At 42.5% G+C, this 14,028-nt stretch overlaps 1 long non-coding RNA gene across 1 annotated transcript; it reads right to left on the minus strand.

Moving 5' to 3' along the window:
• Positions 1-1,940: 1,940 nt before the first annotated feature.
• Positions 1,941-3,064, minus strand: LOC124700945. Its single transcript, XR_007001876.1, has 3 exons — positions 2,960-3,064; positions 2,729-2,881; positions 1,941-2,046 (listed from the first exon to the last, which is right to left on the minus strand). It is a non-coding gene; the product is annotated as an uncharacterized LOC124700945 (long non-coding RNA).
• Positions 3,065-14,028: the final 10,964 nt, after the last annotated feature.

The following is a 14,028-nucleotide window of genomic DNA, read 5'->3' on the forward strand; positions in this document are numbered from 1 at the left end:
CATTATAAACTGGGAAACCTCTCGCAATTTTTTTTTTTGAGAAATCTGAAAAATAAACTAATTCCCTAAATCTCTGTTTTTTTTGCTCAAAAACAAAATAACTGAACCCATTATATAATCAGCCAGTAGAACAGTTGATACTCTACTTTGGCAAACTACATTGTAAACTGAGAGATCTGAATATAAAACTAATTCCCCAAATCTCTGTTTATTGCTCAAAAACGAAATAACTGTAAATTCAGTGCACGTTTTGTTCTCCCGGTCAATTCACTCGAACAATGGCAACGTGTCTAAGAAAAGAAAAATCCGCAATTTTATAATCAGCAACTAACTAGCATCGATCATGGTCGGGAGAGACGGAAAGGGATGAACCTTCCAAAGCACGCCAGATTCATCAGCCCAGACCTCCTCGACGGCGATGGAAGCCACCGGGAACCCCGGGAACCCAGCCGCATAGCGAGCAGGTGGCTCGGGGAGGCTGCAGCGATGGTCAAACCCGAACAAGTGTATAAAGGCACCGAAGGCTGCATCCTGGGCCGCGGCGTGGAGCCCGTAGCTGACGGCGGTGACCGGCCCGACCATGCGCACGGAGAAGAGGGCGGCGGCGCATCCATATGCTACCACGGAGTTCCAGTAGTCGTTCCTCCCGCGCGCGTCGGCCATGGCGCCTCTGATGGCCTCCTGGACGCCGGACTTGGCCGCCCAGCGGGCGATGCGCGGCGTGCTCGTGGCCACCTCCTGCACCCCGCCGGCCAGGCGGTGGCCGCTGGGCGAGCGGCAGAGTCCCTTGAGGAAGGAAAAGGCGGCGCCGAACCAAGCGCCGTTGATGGCTCCACGGCACACGTCGCCGAGGATGTGCTCCGGGTCGGGGAATGGTGGCTGCGCGGACATCGTGTTCGTCCACGGGCTCTCGATCCTGATCGGTCGATGGGTTTTTCCGTCGGCGGAGGTAGGTTGGGCAGATGGGTGTGGCTTGGATTACAAGTTGATCGAGGGTAAATCATCTCGGGTCTCCGGGCAGCAGTAGATCTAGAAACCTGTTTTCTGGTTGGGCTTTTTACTTATTTTTTTTTCTTTTCGAGAGTATGTATCTGGGAGTGACTATTGGGCAGCTATCTGTTTCTTAATTCAGAAACAAACACATTTTGAAACCAATAAGAAGGTGACAACTGTATAACTCAAAAACCAAAGTAATGAGGAAAAAAACTGTCTGTTTTCAATTACACCGAACATACACATTTTCAACCTCCTTTTCCTCAGTCTAACACTGAGTTCCAACGGCTCTGCTTTGGATCTAAGCTTGGGTTACAACAGGTTGTAGCTAAAAAAAGGCATCATTCACCAACTCGCACGCCATCTTCTCCAGCAAATAACCACTTCCTCCACAACTGTATTTTTCGAACTGGTTTTGAAGCATCCTAACTCTCTGGTATGTATATATAGTGGAGTAGATATAATGTTAGATAGCTAGGCAATGACATACATGGATATACGTAGTCAATTGGAATCACCTGAATGTCACAAACAATCATTTAGAAAACAGGGGCCTGCCCCATGACCCCACCTTTCCAACGCGCCAAACATTTAGAAAACAGGGGCATGCCCCATGATCACACCTTCCCGACGCGCCAACCGAGCACTTGCTCGCAAACCCAGAGGGAGGAAGGATGAAGCTTCCGCAGCTTCCACACGCACACGGCACATCGCGGTGGACTATACCTCAAAATACAAACGCAACAGCTACTCTGCTCCCAGCTAGAAGAACAGGACAGGCACAGAGCATCACGGGTGGACGCGGAGCAACAGGATCGCGCCTGCGACTGTGTCGTTCGACAGCTGGTACAGACCTCCAGGGCGGTGAAGAGAGGTGGAGCAGCGCTTTAGGGTGGTGAAGAGACACGGAGCAGCGCTCTGTGGTCCGCCATCACCACCCATCTTAGTCGTCTTCAGTTGCACCACACTGTCCAAAACAGAGCGGGGGACTTGGCCTGGAGCAGGTCGGCATGCATGCACGCAGTGAAAAGACTCCCAGCATGTTCATTGTGCCTAAACGATATTGCGGAATTTAATATCAACAAGCCGGCAGGCTGATATGTTAGAAATTCAGAGATAACGAAATCATGCCTCGGTAAACTTGGACTTGAGAATTGAGATAAATATTTGGCTTTTAACAAGACATAACCTAATACTTAAATAATATGTATTAGACTTTCAAAGGCATGTGGCGTATCTCACTGGTACAAAATCAAATACGATGTTCGTTTGTAAAACAATCTTTGTTGTGGTACATGAAATGGAGAATCTGGAAAACAAAAGAAATGGAGAATGACTGAAGAAAATAAGATTTGCTAAAGATAAATTGTGAGAAAATCGCTTAAGATAAACTAAGAAACTGATTGACTAAAAATGAGAGAAAGAGAATGCAAAACTGGTGTATGAAACTCTAAAAAAAGAGTGACTGAGCTGATAAGGACCAAAGAATGAGATCAATATTAGAACATGGCATATATCCCGAGATTATAGAAGAGAAGAAAACATGGAGAAAATGAGTTGTGATAAAAGAATAAAGAAAATGATCATAACATGGTAAGGAACCCTCTAAGCATAGCAACAAAGACGAAATCAGATTGATATCTAAACAAGACATGCGCTTCGTTGAACAGAGGAAGGAAAACAAGTTGTGGAATTAGTGCATCAATAGTGGTCAGAACTATATTTTTCCACAAACCTGCAATTAGCTAATATGAGGTGCGAAGAATTAGTTACCGGAGAAAACCAATGTCGACAATGGGTGACCATGTCAGCAACCATTGCTGGTGGAATTGTGAGCGACATGACCAACGTGGCCACCAAGAAATTGGTCCAAACAACGGAAAGAGCCCTGCATATAAGTCCTCTTGTCAAAGCACTGCAGTTACAAAATATTCTAAGAAAACATTACCATTCTTTTAACGCACACCTGAAATTTTACATAGCACACACCTCATCCACTTTAGCTGAGTAGGGCATCGCAAAATTTGGCTCAATGCGTAGTGCAGTTAAGGCCATACTACAAAAATAGAAGTGCTCCAGTATATCAGTATATATTCAGACCAAATCAATTATAAGCACACAAAAAATGTGGTTGATCTGAACTACAGAAGAACCTCAATACAAAAGCTATTTGCCGAACAATTAACCGGAGTACCAGCTATAAATACATGTAATGTCAAACAGTTTTGTGGTAAAGGACCACACTAGAGAAAAGTATGGTCATGAATAAGTGAATACATCTCACATGTCAATGGCAGTTTCCTAGTTTCCATTTTATACGTTGCTATTTATATCATGAATATTTGAAATTTCAATGTTGTTGAGCAATCAAATTTACACGATGGGAGATCTTATCAAACCACCAGACAAGACAAAGAGCGCAACGTACAAGAAAGCCAAACAGTTTTCGACATCAACCTTTTCTGATCCTTTCCCTCCAACAAAATGTAGACTAAGGGCTAAACTGAAGTAATGAGAAACTCATAGATGAGTAAATGAAAAAGTAAAATGAAGACTGAGGCACTGAGCTAAAAAATGAAATACTGAATTAATTAAAAGATAGTAAACTTATTTACATTTTACTGAAAAAATGAAGAATGAGAACTGATCAACAACAGAGACTGAAGAATAAGAACTGATTTTGACAGATTGATAACTGAAGAAAAATAATGGTGAACTGAAGAAAGAAATAAACTTGAAACTAAGGGCTGAAAAGATACCTTGAAGAATGAAAACTAAAAATGAAGAATAAGAACTGATATACAGACTGAAGTGAATAAAATGAAGATTAAAGACTGAATTGAGGAAATGAGAATATTAAAAAATTAAAAAATGACTACAGAAATATTTTTAATCCGAGAAAATTATAAGATAACATGAATGAGGAGACTGATAGAAAAGACTGAAAAAACTTATAAAAATGAAGAAGAACAAAACTGAGAATGCAAACTGAGAAACATGAACAGAATGAAGATGAATAGAATGAAGAGGAGCTGAACTAAAGTGAAATCTATAAACTCATAACTGCACAAAGAGAGAATAAACATGAAATGAACTCTGAATAAACCGTGTTCAACTACAAACAAAGCTGAAACTAATGCAGACTGAGAAGTGGGGGAAACCTGTATTAAAATGAAGAAAGCTAACTAAGAAACATGAATAGACTTGTAGAAATGTAAGTGATAATTTGTTATGTGATTTTTTTACCAAACAGTTCTACATCAAGTGTGTTCAATTAATCTTGGAATATTCAAGACCAGGTCTTACAAACCTACTCCCCAAATCTAAAAGCTAGGATCATGCATGCCAGCTAGATCAATAACAAGAACTATCTGAAGAAACTCATAGGCACTAGGAAAGCATAAAAATAAAGATCCTGTAAACATGCCATGAGACAAGCTGAAACTGCACACTGTTGGTATCTATGGGATTACACACAGTCCCTAAAAAGGAAGACAGGAGAAGAGTGGCCTTCATTTATCATTCAGGTCTCTTCTTCTGCATGTCCCTCGGCAAGCTCGGCATGGACCAAGTTCTCCTTGCTGAAGTATCTGAGTTTACGCCGACGGTTGCATTCCAGGAACTACATTGAGAGAAAGTGGTTATTCAAACCACCTAGAAAAGACACAAATTCTGCATCTTAGGATTTGCCAGTTGATAGATAGCTTGCACAATAACCATTTTAACAAAAAAGCATTGAGTTGCTGAACAAAAGCAGTTAGTTCATACCTCATATTTGAAATATTTATCTATTTAACAAAAAGCATCGAGTGACAAACAATGTAGTCGTCCTCCCTATTCTATGAACCTGATTTTATCTATTTCACACTTGGTAGGCCCATGTATTGGGATGAACATCCCTTGTGCACTCTTCTCTAAATGGGCATGAACTAGACATAACAGGGCGTGGGACTGGAAGAACTGCGGTACTAAGTAAATGAGGATGATAAGCAGAAGCTAAAGATAAGTAAAAATAGATTTAAAAAATATTTTGAGTGATTGTAATAGCTTCAAGCTATCGGATCAAGCAAGCTATCTGATCTAGCAATGCACAGACAACTAAAGTTCATTTTTTTCTCAAAATCATAGCATATTTTCCACACCGAAGGTAGAATTTTACTCATTTTTTTATTTGTTTTAAAAATATACATCGTAAAAAGAAGGAGTGTTGTTTTGGCACATGGAAGCATATGCTCCCTTGATTTTAAAATGCATGTTACATATATTTTACAATTTCAAAAAGTTAAAACAAAAAATTTGCACGTACATCTTCACTTGATACATGCTCACAAAATAGTTTCATGAAAAATCGAATTATCATGTGGTGTGTGTAAAAAAGACAAAATTAATTGCTAAAAATAAGGCTTTTGAGAAAATAAAATTTCTTTCTTTTACATAGATCACAAAAAATATTGGTTACTCGTGAAACTAGACGAACATATATATATTGTGGGGATGTACATGTAGAAATTTTTGTCAAACTTTCTTAACATTTCGAAATATAATTTTTTGGTAGAGAGACCGGGGCCGAATTGAATTTCCGACAAAAAGATAATTATATTTCTCATAGGCCACACATACATAGGGGCAATAAAAATACCTGGCCTTCGTGTCGCTTCCCTAAATGAAATCGTCAACTCCCAATCCATGAAATTGACACTCTGATATTGCTGATCTAGTCTATTTTAAACCCTAAACTTTGACCTAGCATGAAGTTATAATCCCAACCAGGGTTAAATGATACTCACAATGACAATGAGACGTATATGTGCCAACTAGAACGTCACATACGATTCTGAATTACCAATCGTGTGCCACCTGCTTTATTATATCAAAATTTATTAACATGGTAGTCTGATGGCTCATTGAAACAAAGTAAATAATTAACTAAAAAAGTTTCGGTAGCCCATAAGAATTCACGAAAGGATAATTTGACCTCAAAAGTTGTGCACACAATTATTGAGAATAAAATAGTGTGCGAGTCCAGGAGTAAGGCACACCGGCAACCATCTGCGCATATTCGCATACTCTGTAGGCCGTTTGCTTTGTTCACGTGCTGCGGACCGGCCCATACTACGTACGCAGACGTTACACTTTTTGGCGGTAAATGTTTGGCCGTAGAGCAAACGGAAGGGTTTTTCGTGTGTCACGGGGCTGGGGCTTTAATAGGCCCGATATGTACTAGTGAGATCTAGCTAGGAAGAACATTCATAATGCAGTCCCTCACATGGCGGTTATTTGGTTGGGTTGCAACTGGAGCAAAAGAGAAGATTGCCTAACCCTGCTTATTATACTTCGTATAACCTTTCTGAATTATAAGATATTTAGATATTTTAATATGGACTAAGTACGATTGAAATGATACAAAATGAAATAGACACACTGAAATGAGTCTAGATACATAGGATTCAAGAAAAAACTACCTCTAGCCTCAATTAAACCATGACAATTAATTCTGACCGGAGGGAGTAGAACTTGTAATTTGTAATTACAAACTAATATATTATGGAAGAATTTATAGTCTATGTTGGTAAATTAGATTATAGTTTGAAAATTTTGGAAGGATACTCAGTTCCCAATCTGCAATTTTTGTTCCAAAACAAACAAAAGAATACTTTCAAAAATTCAGTGCACTTTTACTCCCTAGAACAATGGCAATATATGTGTCAAGAAGTAGACGCGCAACATGAGAATCAGCAATAACTAACAGTGATCATGGCCAGATTCGTGGACCGAGACCTCCTCGACCACAATTGTTTGCACCGGGAACCCCGGGAACGCCGCCGCATAGCGAGCAGGCGGCTCGGGGAGTCTGCAGCGATGGTCTAGTCGGAACAATTGACTAAAGGCACGGATGGCTGCATCCTCGGCCACCGAGTTTAGCCCGTAGCTGACGGCAGTGATTGGCCCGACCACGTGCATGGAGAAGAGGGCGGCGGCGCTTCCGTAGGCCACCACGGAGTTCCACCGGTCCTCCCTCCGGCGCCCGCGGGCCACGGCCTGCTTAATGGCGTTCTGGACGCCGTACTTGGCCGCATCGCAGGCGATGTCCGGCGCGCTCGTGGCCACCTCCTGCACCCCGCCGGCCAGGCGGTGGCCGCTCGGCGAGCAGTATATTCCCTTGAGGAAGCAGTAGACGGTGTCGACCACGGCGCTGCCGATGGCTCCGCTGCGCACGTCCTCCAGGACGCGCTCCGCGTCCGGAAACGGCGACTGCGCGGGCATCGTGTTCAACAGTCGATGGGTTTCCGGCGGCGGACGTGGGTGGCTGTGGCTTGGATTACAAGTTGATGATCGAGGGCTAAATCGTCTCGGTCTCACAGATGTCCGCAATAGTCTTTTTTTTTTTTGAAACAATTAGTAACCTTTATTATTAAACAAAAATAGTTACATCTTCCACCAATTATGGAACAAAAAACATCTGTTTCTTTTCGGTAAGATTTCTTCCAAATCTACACGAGTTATCAACATCTATGGCCAGTCCGGCCCCATAGCCCGACACTCGAATCCGGATTATTGGGCCTCGGTTTGAGATTTGGAAAACTCGAAATCAGTGAATTCTCATATCTTTATTATCTTTACTATTATATTGGAGTTGGTCGTAGGTCGTACAACGCGTTTGGTGTAGGAGATTCGGAGCATCCTGTCCATCCAATATAATCTCACCTTTCCGCTCAAAATCCATCCATCCAATCTACTTTTCTATTCACGCGATCCAATTTCATGGTAAGTCATCCTGGCTTTCCTTTGTAGTATCAATCATCAATCACAGATAATTAACAGAAATTAATTAAGAAATATCTTTCCTTACCTAAAGAAAACAATTCTCACAACCATCACTCCCCCTTCGGAGGAAATCTCCTCAGATCTCTCTCGTGTGCGCCTTTCTCCCGTCTATCCCTATCCAGTAGCGCCCTTCCCACCTCCGGCCGGTCTTCCGACGCTTCCGGTGCCCCTCCTCCCGGTGACCTCGGAGCACATCACGGACAAGGGATGCGGGAGCATACACGCATGGTTGCGCTCGTTCCCGTGGCCGGCCGGGACAACGACCTCGCCACGGAGAGCAGCCAAGGCGGGGGTTCAAGCCGAGGCGGGGACGAGAGCGAAGGGCAGGGTAGGTAGCGAACCACCGAGCGTGGCCCTGGTGGCCAACGGGGACGACCAAGATGGGGCAACGGTGGCGGACCTCCGAGCATGAGCATCGATGCACTTATCTTCTCTTTGTGACTGTGTCTGCGATTGAGGATTACGTACGTCTCCCTCCTCCTGGAGTCCTGGTGTCACGTGATGACGCCGTTGCTTTTCTACCGCCTCTTAGTCTTGCGCGCCTCAACAACGGCGAGCTGCCGGCTCCAGTCATTGGACGTTCATCCTGCATGCCTGGACCGCCTCAACGACGGCGAGCTACAGAGCTGCCGGATGCGTCAGAAAGAAAGGCATGATAGGCCTTCACGGGGCGGGCGATAGATCATTCTCTTGGTATGTTCTCTATCTTCAACCTTTGATGCTCCTTGATTACTGGACCATCGTTCATCTTTTCCTGCACTTCTCATGCGTTCTTTTTGATTTATTTCCATTTGATTGCAAACAACGCTGATGCAAAAAGCTACTGGGACGTTCTAAGAAAAGGCTAAAAGTGGTGCTCTGTTTCTGGTTATCTCTTCGGTACTCATAGCAGTGTTGATCTGAAATTCTGAATGCTCCTATTGTAGATTAGATACCTGGAAATTTGTTCAGATGGTGGATCCAATAGCCGGCTCAAATAAAAGCCTTGACCGTGGACTTTATTAATGCTCTGATTTCTCATTCCAAAAGTAACTCCTTTAGTTTTAATAGCTGCCCACGTATAATACAGGTACATTTCATTCTTCTTTTTGTTTGCAGCTAGCAGTTTGACTGCTGTTGTGTTTGATGTTGAGGTTTCATTTCTAGAAGCAGAGGTAATGGAATTTGCATTTTATTTTCAGAAACGCCTATGACGGAGATTGGAAGTTCAAGGATGAAGATACTGATTTATGCCGTTTTTCTGTTTCAAGAATACATTTTATGTGCTCTCTTCCTTTCACTTCAGATTTACGAATGTTCAGCCTGGTACGAAACTCACGTGTTCAGCCTAAAGAGTTATAAATTTATCCGTGATGGCCACATGCACTAATGCCTGATGCAGTCTTGCGGGGAACAAAGCTAGCAGCTGCATTTTCTCTAGCAATGACATGATCAATCCATTGGTAGACGATAATTACCTCAGGTGATTCAATAATCTGTCTGTAGTTATTTATGAACGATTAGTTGTCAATCGCTACATTACATGCAAATAGAGGCCTCATAGATATAATTTCTCTGTACCGATGGTTGCTGGACTAATATTTCCTAAAGCTGTAGTATTATCCATCACATCTTCCTTCTTCTCATCATACTTGACGTGGTTAACAGCTTCATTTGACTAAAAGAATTTGACTCTTCCTAGCAGGGCGAAATTACTCCGAAGTGCTCGCAGATTACCTACACTGAAAAATAATTTCTTGCTCAGCGCCGACGATTTATTCCAGCCAACGGAGTTAAAGATCATATTTATGCAACTTACTTGACACTCCCTCCGGTTGCTTTTAATCCACACGGAGGTTGCATACACGTAGGTAGGACGGTGGCCACGTCGATTAAAAGCGGTCAGAGGCAGTACTAATCTAATGCCAATGCAATCCATCGAAGGTACACTTAAATTGCTTGATATTTTTCAGTTGAAATTTTACACTAGAGTTTTCACATGGCTGCTCCATGTATGTCGTAAATTGTGATTTATGTAAAAATGTATTTGCATGTTTTTAAACACCCTTTAGATTACACTTTAGATTTCAAGATGAATAACATATATTTACTGCTAGAGGGATGGTGTATATCGCTTCTCCCCTTGGGTAGTAGCACCAAATATCCTTTTTCTTGCCCCACATAAATCTCTACAATAATCTTACCAGGGAGTTTAGTTTTCATGTACGCAAAATTTTCTATTACCTTATTTAGCTTGAAAAATTGTGGGAAGCATCTATCTTGCTGTGATACTGGGAGTGAAAAAACAAAAGATTTAGTCTTTTTGAGAGGGCAAATTTTAGTCTTCTTGTACCTTTCCTGATATTTGTAGTATCATTCACTGGTTTTTGGATTAGGAAGTCACTCCGGGCATAAAACCCGAATCCCGAATCCCGAACCCGAAATTCCCGATCCCGAACCCGTATATCCCGAACCCGAAAAACCCGAGCACCTATTCGGGAAGGTGTTTGGTATTCCCGAATTTAGTTCAGGAATTTCGGGTTTGTAGTACTAGCACCCGAAAATCCCGAAAAGCCCATCAATATTTAAGATTTACGAAGCCCAAAAGCAGAGACGCAACCCAGCCCAAGTGGAGCGATCGATAATCTAGACTACCAGTACGAGCGCACGCACACGATGTCACGATCTGCTCCAATTTTCCCGACGCTCGCATCTCCCCTGTTGGCCGCCGCCGCTCGCCCCGGCCGCTCCCGCCGACAGCCGCCGCTGGCCACGGCCGCGCCCGCCGGCAGCCGCCGCTCGCCACGACCGCTCCAGCCGGCCGCCGCCGCTCCCCACAACCGCTCCCGCTGGCCATCACCTCCTCGTCATCCTTGACGCTCGACGGCTCCACCTTCGATCCTCCTCGCTGCAAGACGGAAGCTACACCTTCAGCACGTTGACTGAAAGACTGCTTCTGCAACACTGCTCAATTTTTCAGCATGTAATTTCGGGATATTCAGGAATTCCCGATCCCGAACCCGAATTGTCGGGTACCCGAATTTTCGGGAATGACATATTGTAAAGCAATTTCGGGTGTCATTTTTTAAAACCCGAAATATTTTTTTCCCGAATTTTCCGTCCCGAAATTTCGGGATTTCCCGAACGCCCAGAGTGATTAGGAAGTGTTCAGTGCCTAATTTTTGTTGCTAGACTGACACAAAAGTTGAGAACAGTGTTGCATAAAAGCTAATTCAAATAAATGTTTTTCCTTTGATTGATCTTATTACATCAGTCTCCGTGAAGAGGCCAGCTGTCTATTAGGATGAGTAGCCAACACAACAATGTGCTTATGAAATGGACACGGAAAGAAGTATGGTGGAAATTATTTTTCAAAATATGACATGTATAAATTCATCGAAACTTTCGCATTAGTGTTAGTGTCAGACTACTTCCTTGTATATAAAATTTCAGGTTAAGGGCTAGCATTTCTCGTACTGAGATACTAACTCACACCTTCAAAGGTATGAAAACTGGAAAGTTGTTATTTGTTCAATGTATGAAAATTTTCGCTTATTCTTGGAAGTAAGCATATGCAAATAATTGTCATTTTGTTCAAAACTGTTATTGGACTCACAAGAGCAGTCACAAAAAAAAAAGATATATTATAGCGGTGGTGCTCTAGAGCAGTTTGTTCTATTTTATATATGAATTTAGGGTCTACATACTACTTATTAATATCTAATAACGGACTTGCTGAGAAAATAGGACTGCCCGCCCGGTGACGATAAGTATGTGGAAAGGAAGTAAGAAATGAGGACGATGACACCTACTGTCATGCAGGAAGAAAGAAGGAAGAAGTCGACTGTCATCGATCATTGGTCTGAAATGAAGTTTGGTGCATGTCACTCTTGATTTATTGTTTTCAGAAATATAAAAATGCATGTATCTTTTCTATAGTTTTCTGCCCATATGATGTTAAATGGTGGTGCATATGATGTAGAATTATGAGAAGTGAAAATTTTGATGTTTCTGAAATACTATGTGGGTATGTTTCATATCTGTAAAAAAAAGGATGTTTCATGTACATGTGCCAGATGTGCGATGACCAAAAGAAAAATTTAGAGACCGTAGCAACGCACGGGCATTCAACTAGTTATATTGCAGTTGGGGATGGTGTATCACTTTGACATCAAACATTCAGAACATCCCAACCGTTGATCACCTCAAAAACTCCCATCAAACATCGTGAAACCATTCCCCACATCGCTGCTTAGGAAAGAAAGTTCACGATTTATTGCCTGTCAATCAAATCGTCTCAATAAAGGAAACAATCACCTCTTGTACTAAGTAAATAGTCACGTTGGAGACTTGGAAAGCAATCACGGTTAATTGTTCTTTGCCATTAAAACTGAGTTGTGGCGGTAAGCTGCTTATTTATGATTTGTACTTCCTCTCCTCCAGAGCTATCGTTTAGCCCCTACAGGTGGGTTCGCTCCCTTAAATCCCACGATCGTTAGCTTCGACACGCCCGTCACTTCCTTCGATCATATGGCAAGGAACCCACGTTGATGCAGATTGTCCTGGCCATCAAGAGATCGCGCCCAGCCCTAATCTCTCTGTTGGCAGCACGTCCACCTCCGTGGTTCCGTCATACAGCAACCCGCTCCTCCTAGGCATCGGTGTGCGGCTATGGTCTCAGGATGGTGCTATGATTTTCTCAAAAAAAAGGATGGTGCTATGACCCCACGACGTCACAGCCAGCCTGAAATTCCTGTTTGCCGGTGGCATCCGCAACATCCACCACACAAGTAGCAGAGTCAGGGTCAGGGTCCTCCTGGTCGCATCACCCACCGTCCCAGGATGGCTCCTGACATACAGTTTGCATGAATTAGATGGAACTTTGGGAGAAGCAGAATGCAGTCGCAATGAAACCGGCAAAATCAAACAGGAGGTCTCATATAGCAAAATCCGTTTCTTCCTCGTCGTCTAGCCCGGCTGTCCTGCCATCAAAGGTCGTCCGTCGTCGTGTACACTGTGTGGCCCACAACACAAGAACTCTATGGTGAAGCATTAGTTTTCATTATATTTCCATGCCTGAATCAGCCGCTCATGTCTTTGGGTAATGCACCGGGTACACTCATACTTGTTTGCATAGTTGCTCTGGGGATAGACTATGGATCGAGGGAAGATATGCAGCTGGATGAAGGAGTAGCTTGTATTGCTACTTTTCTTAGGAAGATCATATTCAACAATGATTGAATTAAAAGTTAACAATTTGGAGATTTTCATTTCATCTCTACAACCAGATACATTCTTGATTTTACGGAGTCATGTACAGTAAATACAGTGTTATGTATAGATAGACAAGGTTATTGTTTTTCATAGGTTATTGTATTCTCTACCACAAGTCTACTATTACGAACTGGATTATTTCTGAACTAATACGATGTGCTATTGTAGTTTTTGTTGTAGACGAGGAGAACACTTTTGTGGAATCGTGATGTCCATAAGAAATTTCTTCACACGGAGGTTTTTTTTGTGCAATAAAGCATACATGATGCTGGTATCCTACATTTTTATTTTTCTAACTTCATGCTGGTAGGACTGACATGATTGTCTCGAATTTTCAGCTAAGCATATATAAGTTCAAATTATTCCATACGTGTCTTCACCTCACCATTTAGTTTTTCTCTTCCTTTTCCATTTTGCGCATGATTTTGCTATAGGCTATGTATGTACCAAAGACTGGTATAGCACTTACACTCTTCGTATTCGATAGTGGAAAACATGATCTGTGCTATCATATAACTAACATGTAGAGTTCCACAAAACTCCAAGAGAATGTGACAGGTTTCGGTGTGAAAGGTTGTTGGCCGGTGTCACGAAATTGGCAGGGCAAGGGTGACACTAACACATAGTAAATCTCCCCTCCCTAAAATGATCCCCCCGGGTTGCCTCGCGAGAGTGGCTATGGTAGCAGTTTTGTAGTTTGAAGCAATCTAATTCTAACAATTTTCTATAGAGAAATAAATGCAGATACCGAAGCTCCGCTCTCCCCGGCCAGTGGTGGTGGCACAAACTTGTTCGAATGTGAGGGAGGTCTTCGATGGTGACGGAGTGAATGGTTGTACTCTTTTAGCTTTTAGCTGGATTTGTACCCTTGGAGGAAAAATAAGCAAACAATAGCACTTTTGGTTTTAGTTCTGTTAGAATCTGATCCAGAAAAAGAACTTTTTTTTAGGGGAAGAA

The sequence above is a fragment of the Lolium rigidum genome, chromosome 3, assembly GCF_022539505.1.
Source record: "Lolium rigidum isolate FL_2022 chromosome 3, APGP_CSIRO_Lrig_0.1, whole genome shotgun sequence".
NCBI lineage: Eukaryota > Viridiplantae > Streptophyta > Magnoliopsida > Poales > Poaceae > Lolium > Lolium rigidum.